We start from the raw sequence: 15,337 nt of genomic DNA on the forward strand, positions 1-15,337 counted from the left end.
GCCAGTATTCAGTATTTAGACCGCCGTGGCGGACTAGAGGGCCCAGTCAGCCCATCAGTCACAGGCAGTCAGCCCAGTCGCAGTCGGAGACGCAGTCGCAGTCACAGCCTCTATCTCAGAGTCAATCAGTACATAGCGACCAGAGCAGAATACATTGACGGACTTGCATTTCACCAGCAGTGAGGCTAACGTGGACTATTACGGAAGAATTTGTACCACAACACATGGACTAGCTTAAAGATAAGTTTCTTTCTGTTCCGGTAAATAAAGAACCCTGTTAACACGTGTGCAGTTGTGTTGTAGAAACAGGATACCGGCCACCAAACAACATCCTCTTCCTTGCTTTCGCTGATACAAGATTCTACAATGGCAACGACGACACAAAAAATTTCGTGGAAGAATGGAACGCCATTTCACTCCGGGTTAACGACTGTACATTCAAGTTCGTAAACACAGAATGCAGTTTTATTGACCTTGCATTTATTTATTGTTTTGTTTCTTTCTTTTATTTCATTATTGCTGTACGCCTGATAATGTTGCTCATGCAGAATTTTCTAGAACATAACATTACTAAGTGCCTATCCCGTAACCCAGTATGAGTTGCCGGCTGTCTGCGTAACGGCTCCCAGGGGCAACGAAAAGTTATTTTTCAATGTTTCGCGTAATTATTGACCAAATTTAAAATGCAGTCATAATCTGCTCATTAAGAGGTATAATCTTATGTTAAAACTTTAACGCTACAAGCTAAGTATTACTGTTAGGAACTGTGTGAAACTTATTGGCAGATTAAAACTGTGTGCTGGGCCGAGACTCGAACTCGGGGCCTTTGCCTTTCGCGGGCAAGTGCTCTACAATCTGAGCTACCCAAGTACGACTCACGCACCGTCCCCACAGCTTTACTTCTGCCAGTACCTCGTCTCCTACTTTCCAAACTTTACAGATCTCCTGCGAACCTTGCAGAACCAGCACTTCTGGAAAAAAATTGTTCAAATGGCTCTGAGCACTATGGGACTTAACATCTATGGTCATCAGTCCCCTAGAACTTAGAACTACTTAAACCTAACTAACCTAAGGACAGCACACAACACCCAGTCATCACGAGTCAGAGAAAATCCCTGACCCCGCCGGGAATCGAACCTGGGAACCCGGACGCGGGAAGCGAGAACGCTAACGCACGACCACGAGCTGCGGACTCTTCTGATGGAATTCGATAGGTCTCGAAAATGGGAGTATAATGAGACAACGCTTGATAGGGTTTGCAGTTAAACATTTCGTTAAAGCACGCTGGAACTGTGCTACCGCTGCGACAGAGTCTGTCGGCGAAAATCAGATTAACATCGAGTGCCGCGCAAACACAAACTAATGGCGCTCTGCCGGCGCGTTTCGGACTCTCATTATCCTGGCACGCAGTAACAAGCATTACAGAACGACACTCTTCATCACGCGCTACTGAATGTCATAGATAAAAGGCAGAATATTCCAGAAAAAATCCAATTACCTCAATAATTCGGCACGTGAAAAGTTACGAGACCCAACGATACTCTCCTATTTGCAAACTGTAATTCGTTTAAGGCCGTGTTTTGATAACTGCAACCATTGATGAAATAGTGAGGATGTAACCGTTACACGTAACGTGCTTTATTAAAATAGTAGGGACCAAACTCGTATACCCTTCATGGGTAGCCCATTTGATGAATTTGAAATAATATGATAGCTGGCAGAAGTAAAGCTATGAGTACCGGGCGTGAGTCGTGCTTCGGTAGCTCAGTTGGTAGAGCACTTGCCCGCGAAAGGCAAAGGTCCCGAGTTCGAGTCCCGGTCGGGCACACAGTTTTAATCTGCCAGGAAGTTTCATATCAGCGCACACTCCGCTGCAGAGTGAAAATCTCATTCTGGAATATGATAGCTGTTGATGTATAAATTTTTGCAGGACACAGCTGCAGAGCTAGGCTACGTCTATCTCCAAAAATATTGCTTTACATAATACGGAGTGTATCTAGAAAGTAAGTTTCCCTTTTTTATTAAAGCAAGATAGTTACATGATAAATTTTGTTGGGAACAGGTACAGAAAAGTTTGAGCTATTTTTTGACATAGTAAAAGAATTGAGACACTTGTCATATTTTGGGATCAACTTCTGTATTCCTGTGTCGTAGAAGTCTGCCGCCTGTGAATGGAACCAGCGTGTGACAGTGGTCTTCAGCTCTTTGTCGTTGTGAAAGCGCTAGCTGGAGGACACGAATTTTTTGTGGTGCAAGAAAAGGTGGAAATCGCTGGAAGCAAGATCAAGACTATACGCTGGATTATCAAGCAGCTCCCAGCCAAACTCCTGCAAAACAGTTGCTGTGAGCCGAGCCGTATGCGAACGAGCATTGTGACGGAGCAGCACAACACACGTGGTGATTCCACGCCTCTTGCTCTGAATGGCAGGTCGCATTGTCTCACAGTAAGAGTCAGCGTTCACTGTTTCACCTCTGGGCAGGAAGTCAATGAGTAGAATGCCCATCCTGTCCCAGAACACCGTGCACATCCCTTTCTGCACTGCCACATTCTGTTTGAATTTCGTCTTGATCGCTGCTTGGCTTCCAGGGTCAAGTGAGAAATCCACGTCTCATGGCCCATGGCGATCCTGTCGAGGAACTCGTCTCCATCATCACGATACCGCCACAGAAATGTCAGTGCTGACCCAAAGCGTTTCGTTTTGAGCTCGGTTGGCACCCACCCGGCACACAATTTCTTGAATAGCACGTGCTAACTGACAGTTTAACGCAACAAGGATAGCGATACCTGCGGGAAATTGCGCTGATATCCGTAATCGTAAAGTGACGATTCTCCAGGACGCGCTGCCGCTCCACTCACCTTATTATGGACACTTTGACGACTTTAGAAAAAAAGCATACACCAGCGACGCACGCTCATGATGTTCTGCCTGTACACCTGACAGAGCTGACGGTAAATTTCGATGGGCGCTTTGTGCGTTAAGGAACCACATCATAGACCGAACATCGAAGGTGGCGGGAGGACGAATAAGAGACACCTTTTCGGGGCACTGCTGCCTATGTACTGGCACCAGGCGGGACGAGTCCGGCCGGCATTTGACTGTCACGTCATAGATCTGTCGCGCATGCGTGATTTTTCCCGGCTAAAAATGTGCTATTTCAAAGGTAACAACATCGGGAAACTTACTTTCTGGATGCGCCTCGTATTTACCGATAAAAATATGTAAAGGAAAAATAGTTGCCAAATTGGTTCCTGAAGCTTCGTACGTAGACCATGAAGTAAGTCACAGGAAATCAGCGAAAGTATTTCTTCGGTTCGACGAATAAGGAACAAACGCCTGTCAGTGTACGTGAAACTTCGGCATGAAGAACGCAGCCTCGCTATCGTGTTAGTTCTTTCACTGCAAACAGTTGCTCTTCTCGTCTGAAGAGTCGTCACGAACTAGCGAAGCCGAAGCGAATGGTGGTTATTGCTCAAGACAAACGTGAAGTCCTTTGTAATTGCGTCCAAAGGGTTACTTATTACTGCATAATGCTTCCTGCAGCACGTTTTGAGTTTTACCTTCCTCAAAGGCAGCGTGATATTCTAACAGCTGACATCATTTTACGCGGTAATTCGTAACTCACGATGCTGATGCAGTGTATGCCATGAAGGACTTCTAGAGCAGACATATAGAAGAATGCGACTAGCTCATTTTATCCGAACCATCCTATAGAACGATGTCGCGCTGGTTAAGACGCTGGGCTCGTATTCAAAAGGCCTACAGTTCAAATCCCCCTCTGGTAATCCATATTTAAGTTTTACGTGATTGTCGTAAATCCGTGATGGTCCCTTTGAAAAAGTGCGGCTGATTCTCTTCTCTACTCATTTCCCAATCCGAGATTGTGCCCGCTTCGTTTCTAATCACCTACATGTCGATGGGACGCTTAACCGTAATACGACGTTGCACTGCCTGTGTTATTCCGAACTACGATGTTAAGACTTTACGTCGTAATTCGGAATAACACAGGCACTGCAATCTCGTATTTATCCACCGACACCAGATAGCAACTTTAAGTAAAATGTCTCTCGTATACGGGAATACACATAATAGATGTGCGAGTACAGGATGTCGACACATGGTTGACGACATACGGAAGTTTGGGTCTGACCGTGAGTTGCTCGGACAGCCAAATGGTAAGGCGCCCGTTCGCGAAATCCGTATTCGAGTCTTCGTGCGGCACAAATTTTCATTGTCATCACTCCATTATACAGCTGATTGTAGTCCATATTCGCAACTGCGAATACATTTCATATGTTTAACCCTAAATCCTCATTCCTTCCGAACTATCCCCAGTGAAATCAACAGATTTTTTCTTTTTTTTTTTTTGCAATAAACTGAAGCATGGCTGGAAGAAACAAGTCTGGATAATGGCAGAACGTTCTGGCGGAATGGGGGAAGTAACCTGGTAGTTCAACAGATGTTTAGAAAATGAAATATCCCGTAATCCTACAAGATGTAGTATTGCTCACAACCAGAGAAAGTTCCTGTAAGCATACGCCTGACAACAAAAAAACTCAAACTCGTTCGAATATACCTATGAAACTTCAGATATGCTTATATGCATGGTGTCCTGCAACGTGTGCTTGGGGTCGTATGGCACACACCAACGCCTTTCAGTGTTTTTCATAACCAGACGAGGCCAAATGAACGATGAAGACCCTACTGGACATTTTAGAGACTAGCGACTGGACGAAACCACCGCTTGCTGAAGGTTGGGTGCGGTCATTTATAATATGTGTCGTGCGAGGCCTAGAAGATGAGATGATTCTCCACCAGGCATAAACTAATGAACTCTATCTACCCTATCTAGCATTGTGGTCTTCAGTCCGAGGACTTGTTTGATGCAAGTATCCACGCTAGTCCATTCTGTGGAAGCTGCTTCATCTCTGCGTAACTATTGCAACGTACATCCACATGAAGCTGATTACTGTATTCAAGTCGTGGTCTCCTTCTGCAATTTTAACAGCCCCCCTCCCCCCCACAATCCATCCACACACACACACACACACTTCCTTTACAAAGTTGACGATTCCTTCATGCCTAAGGAAGTGTCCTATCAACCGACAGGACACTTTCCTTGTTCTGTTCCGAATATCTTCATTAAAGTCAGCTGTGGCCGAACATTGTATTGATACAGGGCATTCCATGAATTACAGAGACGTGAAGATTTTAACATCCACCTCTTCTTTTTGGGAATCTGTCTTCAGGGAAGCTACAGAGATTAGATTAGCTAATAATTTAAATAGAGATAATGGTTTTAATTTGGACAATGCAGGGAATCCGGCTCTTGAGGTAATCAAACAGCAGAGAAGTCGTCATGGTGTCACCGCCGCCGATCGTACATCGATAAGCGAATCGAATGTCTGTACGCCTTCGCCACAGGCGGCGCATGTGTAAACGTATTTCTCTGACGCCAACCAGCATCTGTGACCAGCAAGCGCAGTACCGCCGCGGTGGAGCATATAAGGCCGCGCTTGGCATCTTGTCGTCAGTCATATGACTCACTCTGAGGATGGCCGGACGATACGCGACCGAAATATAAGTGGACGAAATTTTATTTGCGCGGCTGCATGCCCGAAATTTAATGGACTATCCATTACGCCACGAGAAGCTGAAAATGCACACCTTCATTAAATATTCGATCTACCAATCTAATTTTCAACATACACTATTGGCCAATAAAACTGCTACACCAAGAAGAAATATTGATAATAAACGGGTATTCATTGGACAAATATATTGTACTAGAACTGACACGTGATTACATTTTCACGCAATTTCGGTGCATAGATCCTGAGAAATCAGCACCCAGAACAACCACCTCTGGCCGTAATAACGGCTTTGATACTCCTCGGAATTGAGTCAAACACAGCTTGGATGCCGTGTACAGGTACAGCTGCCCATGCAGCTTCAACACGATACCACAGTTAATCAACAGTAGTGACTGGCGTATTGTGACGAGCCAGTTGCTCGGCCGCCATTGACCAGACGTTTTCAATTGGTGAAAGAGCGGGAGAATGTGCTGGCCACGTCAGCAGTCTAACATTTTCTGTATCCAGAAAGGCCCGTGCAGGACCTGCAATATGTGGTCGCGCATTATCCTGCTGAAATGTAGGATTTCGCAGGTATCGAATGAAGGGTAGAGCCACGGTTCGTAACACATCTGAAATGTAACGTCCACTGTTCAAAGTGCCGTCAATGCGAACAAGAGGTGACCGAGACGTGTAACCAATGGCACCCCATACCATCACGCCGGGTGATACGCCAGTATGGCGATGATGAATATATGCTTCCAATGTGCGTTCACTGGTATGTTACCAAACACGGATGCGACCATCGTGATGCTGTAAACGGAACCTGGATTCACCCGAAAAAATGACTTTTCGTCATTCGTGCACCCAGGTTCGTCGTTGAGTACACCATCGCAGGCGCTCCTGTCTGTGATGCATCGTCAAGAGTAACCGCAGCCATGGTCTCCGAGCTGATATTGCATGCTGTTGCAAACGTCGTCGAACTGTTCGTGCAGATGGTTGTTGTCTTGCAAACGTCCCCATCTGTTGACTCAGGGATCGAGACGTGGCTGCACGATCCGTTACAAATGGTTCAAATGGCTCTGAGCACTATGGGACTTAACATCTGAGGTCATTAGTCTCCTAGAACTTAGGACTATTTAAACCTAAGTAACCTAAGGACATCACACACATCCATGCCCGAGGCAGGATTCAAACCTGCGACCGTAGCTGTCGCGTGGTTCCAGACTGAATCACCTAGAACCACTCGGTCAATTCGGCCGGCCGATCCGTTACAGCCATCCGGGTAAGATGCCTGTCATCTCGACTGCTACCGATATGAGGCCGTTGGGATCCAGCACGGCGTTCCGTATTACCCTCCTGAACTTACGGATTCCATATTCTGCTAACAGTCATTGGATCTCGACCAACGCGAGCAGCAATGTCCCGATACGATAAATCGCAATCGCGATAGGCTACAATCCGACCTTTATCAAAGTCGGAAACGTGATGGTACGCATTTCTCCTCCTTACACGAGGCATCACAACAACGTTTCATCAGGCAACGCCGGTCAACTGTTGTTTGTGTATGAGAAATCGGTTGGATCTTTCCTCATGTCAGCACGTTATAGATGTCGCCACCGGCGCCAGCCTTGTGGGAATGCTCTGAAAAGCTAATCATTTGCGTATCTTCTTGCTTTCTGTTAAATTTCGCTTCTGTAGCACGTCATCTTCGTGTTGTAGCAATTTTAATGGCCGGTTGTGTATTTTCGCGTTTAAAAAGCTTTTGTCCTTGTTTGAACTGCTTACTGTCCACATATCACTTCTTAAATTTATGCGATGCTGCAGTGCCTGTGTTCAGAATGTTCCTTCGGACATGCTTGCATGACAATTTGTGCTGGACCGGAGCTGAAACCAAGAGTTCCCGGATACCGCGGGCGGTGGCCTTACCGAAGGCTGTCCGAGCACGCTTCACAGTCAGGCCGAATCTTCCTTACGTTGTCAACCACGTATCTACAACCTGCACTCGTACGCCCATTATGTATATTCCCGTTGAGGCGAGACACTTTACGTGAAAACCTCTTGCCCGGTTTCGGCAGATAAATACGAGATTGCAGGGCCTGCCTGCATGCATGTCGGAAGGAACATTGTGTCTTTATTCGGAATAACACAGCCACTGCAAATTCCTATTTGTCTGCCGCCACAAGCGACTCTGATGTCCACTACTGGCCATTAAAATTGCTACACCACGAAGATGACGTGCTACAGATGCGAAATTTAACAGAAAGCAAGAAGATGCTGTGATATGCAAATGATTAGCTTTTCAGAGCATTCACACAAGGTTGGCACCGGTGGCGACACCTACAACTTGCTGACATGAGGAAAGTTTCCAACAGATTTCTCGTACACAAATAGCAGTTGACTGGCGTTGCCTGGTGAAACGTTGTTGTGATGGCTCGTGTAAGGAGGAGAAGTGCGTACCATCACGTTTCCGACGACTTTGATAAAGGTCGGACTGTAGTCTATCGCGATTGCGGTTTATCGTATCGCGACATTGCTGCTTGCATTGGTCGAGGTCCAATGACTGTTAGCAGAATATGGAATCGGTGGATTCAGGAGGGTAATACGGAAAGCCGTGCTGGATCCCAACGGCCTCATATCACTAGCAGTCGAGATGACAGGAATCTTATCCGCACGGCTGTAACGGATCGTGCAGCCACGTCTCGATCCCTGAGTCAACGGATGGGGACATTTGCAAGACAACAACCATCTGCACGAACAGTTGGACGGCGTTTGCAGCAGTATGGACTATCAGCTCAGAGACCATGGCTGCGGTTACCCTTGTCGCTGTATCACAGACAGGAGCGCCTGCGATTGTGTACTCAACGACGAACCTAGGTGCACGAATGGCAAAACGTCATTTTTTCGGATGAATACAGGTTCTGTTTGCAACATCATGATGGTCGCATCCGTGTTTGGGGACATCGCGGTGAACGCACATTGGATGCACGTGTATTCGTCATCGCCATACTGGCGTATCATCCGGCGTGATGGTATGGGGTGCCGTTGTTACACGTCTCGGTCACCTCTTGTTCACATTGACGGCACTTTGAAAGGTGGACGTTACATTTCAGATGTGTTCCGACCCGTGGCTCTACCCTTCATTCGATCCCTGCGAAATCCTACATTTCAGCAGGATAATGCACCACCACATTTTGCAGGTCCTGTACGGGTCTTTCTGGATACAGAAAATGTTCGACTGCTGCCCTGGCCAGCACATTCTGCAGATCTCTCACCAACTGAAAACGTCTGGTTAATGGTGACCGAGCAACTGGCTCGTCACAACACGCCAGTCACTACTGTTGATGAACTGTGGTATCGTGTTGAAGCTACGTGGGCAGCTGTACCTGTACACGCCATCCAAGCTCTGTTTCACTCAATGCCCAGGCGTATCAAGGCCGTTATTATGGCCAGAGGTGGTTGTTCTGGGTACTGATTTCTCAGGATCTAAGAACCCAAATTGCGTGAAAATGTAATCACATATCAGTTGTACTATAATATATTTGTCCAATGAATACCCGTTTATCATCTGGATTTCTTCTTGGAGTAGCAATTTTAATGGCCAGTAGTGTACAATGTCTCGCCTGTACGGGAGTGTACATAATGGATGTACGAGTACAGGTTGTAGACGAGTGGTTGACGACATAAGGAAGTTCGGGTCTGGCCGTGATTCGTGCTCGGATAGCCTAATGGTCGGGCACCAGCTCGCGATAAGTGGGAAATCCAGGTTCGAGTCCCATCCGACACAAATTTTCATTGTCGTCATTCCATCATACAGCTGATGGTTGTCTATATTCGCAACTGCGAATCCATCTCATGTACATAAATTTATATTCGATGTTAACCAATTTCGCCCATTCAGAAACGCTTTTCTTACTGTTGCTAGTCTGCATTTTATGTCATCTCTACTTCGACTATCGTCAGTTATGTTGCTGCCCAAACAGCAAAACTTGATCGAAAACAATATTAATTTTCGTCAGTATCACAAGCACATTTTTTTCGCGATTGTCGGCTTAATTATGTTTAAAAAACCATCTACAGGTCTGCCACCACGGAACTAGTCGTTTGTACTATAAGCTTCCGTAGATCTAATACGGTAGTAGTGGAAGGTCTGAAGTAGTTCGTTAAATAAACTTAAACCCGTAATTGCCAAAACAAGTTCTTGTATGAAGACGGGAATTAATATTTTGTTAAAGTAATGAGTGATCACGTTTTCACCTGTTTCCCTGTCTTTTTACATGGACTACGTCCGTTGTCTTTCTGCATGTGTAACATTTTCCGGCAGCGAACGTAGTGTGCCTTGCAGAAATTCTTGATAAACAACATCTGTTAACGTCTTCGGTCAAGTTTTCGGGCCTACTAGTCTGTAACTCACAATTCCCGCCAAACACGCCGCTATGAATCGGAGAAGATGCTTATCGTCAGTTACCGGATGTCGTTATCGCGACATGTGTCTCTCTGTGGTAATCCCTCTTCATCTGTAAGTAAAATGCGAGGTGCTAGCTGCGGATCTTCGACGCCCTATTTCATAAGCAATCGCCACTACTGCATAATATGACAGTGGGCTTGAAGTCGGACCGTATGTGCGCTGTATAGACTAACTGCTCATGCAACATTAACAACGCAAGAGCTGATACATGCAGCAGCTGCAGTTCTTCTCACTCTATTTTAGGATTGTCTTCCGCTCCCCCCCCCCCTCCCCCCATTTCTATATTTAGCATGTGTACTGTGTGGGACTCCTACAATTCCTTATTCTTACTGAAAATTACTCTACTTCTGTAAATTACTGGAATAATACTCTTGTTTTCAAGGCGGAATCTGGTATTACGTCTATCGTTCGGCGTTTATGTTAAGGGCCTACTGATTAACACACTGGCATGTCGAGATTTCAAGTGGACTAACGAAGACCACAGTGCATCATATATTAGTCCCATGTTTACTCATCTGTGCAAAGTGTCTTTCAGGTGTGTTCACTTGCCACATAGTTTCATGCTCGTTAATAATACGAAATAGGGAGGAAGAGATAATGTAAACAATTACAGGCCTATACCTTGCTACCAATGGTTTAGAAAGTTTTCGAGAAGGCAACGTGTGTGTGAACGGCAATATACCATAGTATATACACTTCGTTCTCACACTTGCTGTTTGTCTTAAAGTAAGGATCATCAACAGATAATTCAACTTATTACTTTGTTTTAGAAGCCCTTGCAGGGATAAATGAAAAGTTGAAGACAGTAGACATCGTCTTCCATTTTAACAAAAGAATTTAAGTCTTCCGACCATGTTATACTAATGCATAAGCTGGAACATTAGTGGCACAGCAGAACAATGATCGATGTAATGTCTACAAAACAAGAAAAAGAACTATGTCTAATGTCAGCAAACAGAGAACATACTTTAAACTGACTGGGGAAACCACATGCATACGTTGTGGGTCCGTTGCCTTTTTTTTTTTTTTAATATGCGTCAATGATCTGTGAAACATGATACGTGATTCAAAAAGTTTTGTTTGCTGATGATACAAGTCGCATTGTGAAAGACGATTTCTCAAATAGGCAGGCTCGACGCCAGCAGAATACAAACTGACATTCAAAAGCGGCAAAATACAGTGCATACAATTTGTGAAACAAAACTCTCACACAAGCGAAGGTGGAAAAGTAATGAGTGATGTCGAGCATTTTAAATAGTTACGACTGAAAGCTGGTTTAAAAGCGTTCTTAGCAGTATTTCTTTCAGGGTGTGCAGCAACTAAATGCTGCTGGCTTTACCATGAAACTGATTTCCACTGTGCCTGACACTGAAACGCGAAAACTTGTTTATTCTTCATTATTTAGTATATTCTATGGGATCATATTCTGGGGCAACTGTGAGCATTCACAAAGAAATAAAACTACTCGCATTTTCAATGCCGGTGAACATTAGGCTGAAAACTTATTTGCACTTGGTTAAAAATCTTTTGATCTTTGAACAGGAAGGTATTTTTTTTTCAATAGCGTTCCAAGAGAACTGAAAAATCTAGAGTGATAATGACCTATATCTAAATTACGTTCAAAGACTTTGTTGTGGTACATTTTTTGTATATTGAGCAGGAGACTGTCGCAGCAATTTAGGGACTTGCATTGTACAGCATTGTTTATTGTCCATTCTATTGTAATCCATTTTTAAAGATTTTCATGATTGTCTACACAGTTTTTTTGTGATTTATTTCTTGACTCTCTCCATGACCAAATAGCTTTTGGAATCAGCTAATAAACCGCTTCAGTTGTAAAATATTTATTTGTTCAAATAAATCTTTTAAAACTGAAGCGATTTGTTATCTCATTCCACTGTGCTCAGTTGCGGATGTCCTGTCAACCAAATTTTATGCAATTACCTTTTGCTCAAATGGCCCCACAGAACATGATGAAGTACAGTTGGAAACGTCACTGGCTAAACTAAAAGCGAGTATCACCTCCGACACATCCACTACGAAATAATAGGTTTCCATTTATGTAGTTTTACCCCGTGGAGCATACATTTTGTTCTGCCATCTGTGCAAACTCAACACGGTACGTGCGGAATGGCAAAACGATGAAATCGTTAAAGCTGCTATGACCACAGCCAGTGGACGTATTAAAAGAGAGGCAAACAAATCACTCAAAATGAACAATGGAAGGCAACATACGCTACCGAGTACTGACCATTTTTGACGCGAGTAAGAAAATCCGTATCTCAGAAGATAGTTCCTTGTAGACAGACACTCAACGCAATGCTTTTTTTTACTATTTTTGATTGCGGGGCACTTTTAAAACAGCCTATATGCAACAGGCGTGTAGTCCTAACCGAACAAACCGTTTCGTTGTGAATAAGAGGAATGGCGTTCGCATCGCAGTGTCGCTTAGGATCTCACGGAACCTCCGTTCTGTCGACCAAGTGTAACATTTCGCCGTACGTCGATGTACTTTACTTGTTCTAGCAGTAGAGCGGTGCATAGCGCGTGTCCACAAGTTTCCACGAGCTTCAGCAGAAATTGCTCTTGCGAATTTGGCTAGTTAAAACTTAAGCAGTGACATTAACTTGGGGACCTGCTTCCAGAGCTCTGCTGTGCGGTGCATCACGGGCGGAGTTCACAAGATGTCAGGTGATGCACGTCGTAAAACGCCCAAGTTTGCAGTAGGATTTTATCTTGGGTCAATAGCGGGCCCCTGACGCAGAAGACGCAGTGTCAACACTCCGATCTCCATCCGGGCGACCGGATACCGATCCCCGCTGCAGCCATGTTACACTTCTTGCTTTCTCTAGGACTCGTAACCTAGATAATTTACTGCATGACTATTAAGTAAGAGAATAAACTTCAGGGGGTGATTCCTGACAGGAAAAGAAACAAAAAAGCTCATATCAACGTATGTCCAGAGTGTGCAATACAACGATTAGTACTAACACCTCCGTCCGTTGTACCTCTTTGACTGGAGTAGAACTATCTTGAGTGACGAGTTCCACTTCGAATTGAGCCCTGATTACCAGCGAGGAGTCCGCGGCTCGTGGTCCTGCGGTAGCGTTCTCGCTTCCCGCGCACGGGGTCCCGGGTTCGATTCCCGGCGGGGTCAGGGTTTCTCTGCCTCGAGATGACTGGGTGTTGTGTGTCTTTCATCATCATTTCATCCTCATTCACTCGCAAGTCGCCGTAGTGGCGTTAAAGAACTTGTGGAGCGGCGGCCGAACCGCCCCGCGAGGGGTCTCCCGGCCACCAATGCCATACGCTAATTATTACTATCAGCGAGGACGTGTCTGGGGACGCTGTGGACAGCAGTGGGATACTGTCGTTCGCCACACGTTCCGACAACTACGAGTGACGATCTGTATTGTACTGCAGTGTACTGGGCTGCCATTTCTTTTCACAGCACGACCCCATTACTTGTCATCCGCGGCACCCTTACAGCACGGCGGTGCGTTGACAATATTCTACGCCTCTTTTTGTTGCCCGTCATGGAAAGCCATCCTGAGCTTACATTTCAGCAAGATAATGCCCGTCCGCGGGCTGTGAGAGTTTCTACTGCTTGTCTTCGTGCTTGCCAAATCCTACCTTGGCCATCAAGGTCACCGGATCTCTCCCCAAAGGAGAACTTTCGGAGCATTATGGGCAGGGGCCTCCAACCACCTCGCGATTTTGATGATCTAAAGCACCAATTGGACAGAATTTGTCACGATATCCCTTAGGAGAACCTCAAGCAACTCTATCAATCAATACGAAGCCGAATAACTGCTTGTATAAGGGTCAGAGGTGGACCAACGCGTTATTGACTTGCTTCGTTTTATTAGCTGTTTCTCTTGAATAAAGCATCCAATTTTTCTGAAATTGCAATCATTTGTTTGTCTGTACATTGTACATCACATTCATCGATTTCCGTCCCATTTGTATACTTCGTTCGTGGTGCGTCATTTTTTGTTTTGTTTATACTACTGGCCATTAAAATTGCTACTCCAAGAAGAAATGCAAATAGTAAGCGGGTCTTAATTGGGCAGTTATATTATAGTACAACTGACATGTGATTACATTTTCACGCTATTTTGGTGCACAGATCCTGAGAAATCAGTACCCAGAACAACCACCTCTGGCCTTAATAACGACCTTGATACGCCTGGGCATTGAGTCAAACAGAGCTTGGCTGGCGTGTACAGGTACAGCTGCCCATGCAGCTTCAACAAGTTGCTCGGCCACCACTGACCAGACGTTTGCAATTGGTGAAAGATGTGGAGAATGTGCTGGCCAGGGCAGCAGTTGAACATTTTCTCTATCCAGAAAGGCCCGTACAGGACCTGCAACATGCGATCGTGCATTATTCTGCTGAAATGTAGGGTTTCGCAGGGATCGAATGAAGGGTAGAGCCACGGGTCGTAACACATCTGAAATGTAACGTCCACTGTTCAAAGTGCCGTCAGTGCGAACAAGACGTGACCGAGACCTGTAACCAATGGCACCCCATACCATCACGGCGGGTAATACGCCAGTATGGCGATGACGAATACACGCTTCCAATGTGCGTTCACCGCGATGTCGCCAAACACGGATGCGACCATCCTGATGCTGTAAACAGAACCTGTATTCATCCGAAAAAATGACGTTTTGCCATTCGTGCACCGAGGTTCGTCGTTGAGTACACCATCGCAGGCGCTCCTGTGTGTGATGCAGCGTCAAGGGTAACCACAGACGTGGTCTCCGAGCTGATAGTCCATGCTGCTGCAAACGTCGTCGAACTGTTCGTGCAGATGTTTGTTGTCTTGCAAACGTCCCCATCTGTTGACAGGGGGATCGAGACGTGGCTGCACGATCCGTTACAGCCATGCGGATAAGATGCCTGTCATCTCGACTGCTAGTGATACGAGGCCGTTGGGACCCAGCACGGCGTTCCGTATTACCCTCCTGAATCCACCGATTCTATATTCTGCTAACAGTCATTGGATTTCGACCAACCGAGCAGCAATGTCGCGATACGATAAACCTCAGTCGCGATAGGCTACAATCCGACCTTTCTCAAAGTCGGAAACGTGATGGTACGCATTTCTCCTCCTTATACAAGGCATCACGACAACGTTTCACCAGGCAACGCCGGTCAACTGCTGTTTGTGTGTGAGAAATCGGTCGGAAACTTTCCTCATGTCAGCACATTGTAGGTGTCGCCGCCCGTGCCAACCTGGTGTGAATGCTCTGAAAAGCTAATCATTTGCATATCACAGCATCTTCTTCCT

At 45.6% G+C, this 15,337-nt stretch overlaps 1 protein-coding gene across 1 annotated transcript in view; it reads right to left on the minus strand.

Annotated features, from left to right (window-relative positions):
- Positions 1–15,337, minus strand: part of LOC124794753 (alpha-1,6-mannosyl-glycoprotein 2-beta-N-acetylglucosaminyltransferase) — a 234,771-nt gene that overhangs the window by 61,361 nt on the left and 158,073 nt on the right.

The sequence above is a fragment of the Schistocerca piceifrons genome, chromosome 4, assembly GCF_021461385.2.
Source record: "Schistocerca piceifrons isolate TAMUIC-IGC-003096 chromosome 4, iqSchPice1.1, whole genome shotgun sequence".
In the NCBI taxonomy this organism is placed as follows: domain Eukaryota; kingdom Metazoa; phylum Arthropoda; class Insecta; order Orthoptera; family Acrididae; genus Schistocerca; species Schistocerca piceifrons.